This window comes from Sapajus apella, unplaced genomic scaffold, assembly GCF_009761245.1.
Source record: "Sapajus apella isolate SASKATOON/1434 unplaced genomic scaffold, GSC_monkey_1.0 scaffold4313, whole genome shotgun sequence".
In the NCBI taxonomy this organism is placed as follows: domain Eukaryota; kingdom Metazoa; phylum Chordata; class Mammalia; order Primates; family Cebidae; genus Sapajus; species Sapajus apella.
In genome coordinates, this window is record NW_022441239.1 from 1 (window position 1) to 5,340 (window position 5,340).

Here is a 5,340-nt window from a genome sequence, read left to right on the forward strand (position 1 = left end):
AAATAGGTTATACTCCAAAGAGTACGCTTAGAACATATTTTCCCAAGTTTAAACAAAAGTCACACATAATAGTTGTTTCTCAGATTACCATTAAAGTCTAGAAATATTAATCTACAATATATTTTAGGTAAAATACTAACACATTGCTTCAACCAAACCTACCCACCTTTATAAATTATTTCTCTGGAGAAAAATGAATCCCATGTTATAACATGAAGGGAGAAGTTTATTTCTGGCAACTAGATAACTTATGAAAACAGAGAAAAGAATATCTGTGAAGCAATCACCTTTCCAGGTGATTGAAAACTATTAAAAGGTTAATAGTTGGAGGTTTTGAACCACCTCATTCTAAAACTAAAAAGAGAAATAATTATGCCTATAGACTTGTACTTTTCTACTGGTTGCTCATATAGACCATAAAACATTTGTCAAGTTGGAAACTGCCCGTATTACAAGCATAGATTTTTTAAAAATTGGATTAGTGTTTAAAACAGTGGTAATTACTCTCTCTTAATATAATTGAAGGTAGAAAACATAATGCTTATGGTTCCCTGCCTTAATAATCAGAGGATTTAAATTGTTTTAAATTTCATATTTAAACATAGCAACATGTTTATAAAGCACAAATATTTTTTCAAGTATTAAAAGTGTATAAAATAATGCTTCCACTTAAAATTCCAAAACAGTTCCCCTACTGATTATCAACAGATCTACCTACCATTACTCTAACAACTTCATTCACAGATACAATAAAATAATGCCCGCAGAAAGCACTTTAATCAGAATATTTTGCAAATGGTTCATGAACATGAAAAATAATTCTTATTGCAAAGATACCAATAAATTTAGAATTGATGTTTTTCTGTCTCCTAAAAAAAAAAGGTTCTTGAGAGTTAAAATTCCTAACACCAATTGCAACATGGGCCTAAAGTCTACACTTCAAGGTCAGCTAAGTTAACAGAACTAATAATCTCCTGGTAAAAAGGTAAGAATCCCAAGCTGTCAGCAGTGCTTCACAGCATGCCAGGAAACTTCAGAGAACCTCAGTTAAATACTTTTACCTTCAGATGACTTAACAGTCCGGATGATATCTAGAACAAATCACCCAACCCCCAAAATAAAACAAAATAAAGGTAAATACATCCACACATAACAAACTTTCAAAGTAGATGGCAGAAATTTTATGGATCCACGTCTGGAAAAAGCCAATATCTTATAGTAGTATTTACAGTTTTATACTAGTTTCCACTTAAATAGTAGTAGTTTAAAATATTATTTGATTCTTTGGGATCCATTACACACATGTCCATTAAATCTTTAAGTAATCAAACTAATAGAAACACATTAATAAAGATAAATAATAAATATATGCAAATACAGAAACATCAAAGTAAAAATTCTCATTCAACAAAATCAAGGCTTTAATCTCCAAAGTTGCCTTTAGTTCTTTACTGTCTTGAGGAAAATGAAAATAGCCAAAAGCCTATGTATTAATACGTCTGAAGAGAGGAGAGGAGCAGACAATGCAGATATGTAACGTGAGGAACACAGGTTTGTCTGAAGCCCTCTCAATTTTATGATGTCACCTAAATCACCTTGTGGAAAAGAACTAGAGACCATGCTGAGAAAGCCTGCAAGTCATGCAGATGAATTGGGGATCAAGATAAGCAATGACAGGATGAAAGATGTACTCTACTCAAACTGAATGCAATCTCCAGAGACTGTAAACTGGAAACACTAGTGTCTAAATTTCCTTGGAACAGATTTAAAGAAAGTACACTCTTAGCCCGATGTATTATAGAACCTAATGTGTACCAAGTTCTTCAAACAAATGATGTTTATAAATCTCCTTTTTTCCATTACACAGGAAGCAGTGGCCTTCAAAGATACAACTTTTTTTTTAAAGCAGAATCACCGTATAGCATAGCAAATCACCATTAAAGGTTTGGCAGAAACTTTTACTTTTTAAAAAGATCTTTGTCTAGCATGACACCATCTGATGTTGTTTGAAGAGTTAATCTTAACATATCCATACACTCTTTCAACCTGGGATCAGACGTTCGCAATCCTGTAGATTTGAGTGCCTGTTTTTAAAAAAATAAGAGTTTGTAAATATATGGTGCAAATAATGTATATGCTTATTCCAACTACAAGATTTTATTCCTGTATATAAAAACTTCTACCCAACACCTGAACATGAATATGGCATCTTAGTGTCACTATTACCCACTTTCTGGACAAGTTTCTCATTGTTTCTTTCTTTTTCTTTCATTGATTACCTTGAAATGAGCATGATAAAAATTTGAAAACATAATAAGAGAAATAGTGTCAGTCAGAATCTACATGTCAGACGACCTTTAAGACTGTATTTCAATACTACCGTATTTTTTATTAAGTATTACTATATTTTTAAGATATAAAAATATAAAAACTTACTGTAATAAATTTATGAACAGGTATTTTCTCTTGTCCTTCCGCAATTGTATAGAACAGCAAATCTTCCAAGCTAGGTAACAGACCCTGTTTTATTTTACTAAAGAGGTAGAAAGAATACAAAATTAATCCTTGTATGAACATTCTAATGGATTTTAGCTAAGTCCATTATTAAATAACCACTGAACCAGACTATAGCTGAGCTTATATACTCAAGACTAGTCATAATAAATGCTGATTTGCCAAAATCAAATCAGTAACACTACAAACCACACTGAAAAACAAGTTAAAAAATAAATCACTAGCACACAGGTATTTTTTAATCCCAGGTTTTGAAACCCTGATCATCAACTCTAGCTGTGTTAATGCCTAACTATCCGTTATGGTGATGCCTTCCTATATAGTCCAGTACAATCACCCAATACAAATCATAGAGCTCAACACATGTTCCAATAAGACTCAATATTCTGACCAGGCGCGGTGGCTCACACCTGTAATCCCAGCACTTTGGGAGGCTGAGGCAGGCGGATCACGAGGTCAGGAGATCGAGACCATACCAGCCAACATGGTGAAACCCCGTCTCTACTAAAAATACAAAAAATTAGCTGGGCGTGGTGGCACGTGCCTGTAATCCCAGCTACTGGGGAGGCTGAGGCAGGAGAATCACTTGAACCAGGGAGTCGGAGGCTGCAGAATGTGCAGCCGAGAATGTGCCACTGCACTCCAGCCTAGATGACAGAGCAAGACTCTGTCTCAAATTTAAAAAAAAAAAGCACTAAGACTCAATATTCTGTTCAGTTGTTTTGGGAGTTTTCTAAATATGATGACTATATTTACCTTTTATTCAAATAGTTAACCTGATTATGAAATCTGGGAGAGACAGCAATTAACTACTGGATAGTAGTTAAGAGCAAGTATACAAGTTCTTGAATCCTGGCTGTAATACTATAGTTGTGTAACCTTGGGTAAATTAATTAACCTTTCTGTGATCCAGTTTCCTCATTTGAGAAAGGGGATAATAGTGTCTCCCTCATAGGGTTGTTGTGAGGATCAGCTGACTCAATATATTCAATATCTTTAGAATACGGCTGGCAGAGAGTAAGACTCAACTGACAGTAGTTGTAGTTATTATTTCTAAAGTGATCTAGGTTTTACCTAACGTAGTCAGTCCTTTGCAGCCACAGATTCAAACAAACAGATAAAAAATTTCAGGAAAAAAATAAAAAACATACAATAAGCCGGGCGCGGTGGCTCAAGCCTGTAATCCCAGCACTTTGGGAGGCCGAGGCGGGTGGATCACGAGGTCAAGAGATCGAGACCATCCTGGTCAATATGGTGAAACCCCGTCTCTACTAAAAATACAAAAAAAATTGGCTGGGCATGGTGGCGCGTGCCTGTAATCCCAGCTACTCAGGAGGCTGAGGCAGGAGAATTGCCTGAACCCAGGAGGCGGAGGTTGCGGTGAGCCGAGATCGTGCCATTGCACTCCAGCCTGGGTAACATGAGTGAAACTCCGTCTCAAAAAGAACTATTTACATAGCATTTATATTATATTAGGTATTATAAGTAATCTAGAGATGATTTAAAACATATGAGAGGATGTAAGTAGGCTACAGACAAATGCTAAGCCATTTTACATAAAAGACTTGAGCTGTGGGGGTCCTGGAACCAATCTCTTAACACACACAGAGGGAAAAGGCAAGATGTATACATCTAACTCTACAAATCATACCTCCATCACCCAGGCTGGAGGTACACTGGCGCGATCTCGGCTCACTGCAACCTCTGCTTCCTGGGTTCAAGCGATTCTCCTGCCTCAGCCTCCCAAGGAGCTGGGACTACAGGCACGTGCCTCCACACCCAGCTAATTTTTTATATTTTTAGTAGGAACAGGGTTTTACCATGTTAGCCAGGATGGTCTCCATCTTCTGACCTAGTGATTTGCCCACCTCGGCCTCCCAAAGTGCTGGGATTACGGGTGTGAGCCACTGTGCTTGACGATTAACCAATTAACCAAACTTTTAAACAATGAATGTCACACAAATGTTTTTTTAAAAACTAACACACAGCTTTATCATTAAAATATTTAATGACATATACTGGATATATAATTATTCCCTGCAACTATTTTTACTCTGACATAATTTTTAAAAATGCATTTGGAGCTGGCATGGTGGCTCACACTTGTAATCCCAGCACTTTGGGAGGCTGAGGCAAGCAGATCACTTGAGGTCAGGAGCACGAGACCAGCCCGTCTAGCACAGTGAAACCCTGTCTCTACTAAAAATACAAAAATTAGGCAGGTATTGTGGTGGGTGCCTGAATCCCAGCTACTCAGGAGGCTGAGGTAGGAGAATGGCTTGAACACTGCAGGCAGAGGTTGCAGTGAACCAAGATCACACCACTGAACTCCAGCCTGGGTGACAGAGCAAGACTCTGTCTCCCCAAAAAAAAAAAAATTGCATTTGAGATGTTTTAGTAACAATAGCTAAAATATATTGATCACTTACTTATGTTCTACACACTGTGCTAAGTGTTTCAACATGCATTCTAACTTAATCCTCCAAGGATCTTATGACAGAGGTACTATTGTTATCCAAAATATATTACGATTTCTGGTACATAGTAGAAGATCAACAAATTTTTTTTTTTTTTTGAGACGGAGTTTCGCTCTTGTTACCCAGGCTGGAGTGCAGTGGCACGATCTCGGCTCACCGCAACCTCCGCCTCCCGGGTTCAGGCAATTCTCCTGCCTCAGCCTCCTGAGTAGCTGGGATTACAGGCACGCGCCACCATGCCCAGCTAATTTTTTGTATTTTTAGTAGAGACGGGGTTTCACCATGTTGACCGGGATGGTCTCGATCTCTTCACCTCGTGATCCACCCGCCTCGGCCTCCCACAGTGCTG

General features: G+C 37.6%; 1 long non-coding RNA gene across 1 annotated transcript; it reads right to left on the reverse strand.

Annotated features, from left to right (window-relative positions):
* Positions 1-79: 79 nt before the first annotated feature.
* Positions 80-2,981, reverse strand: LOC116547719. Its single transcript, XR_004267150.1, has 2 exons — positions 2,437-2,981; positions 80-2,084 (listed from the first exon to the last, which is right to left on the reverse strand). It is a non-coding gene; the product is annotated as an uncharacterized LOC116547719 (long non-coding RNA).
* Between the last annotated feature and the right edge of the window lie 2,359 nt (positions 2,982-5,340).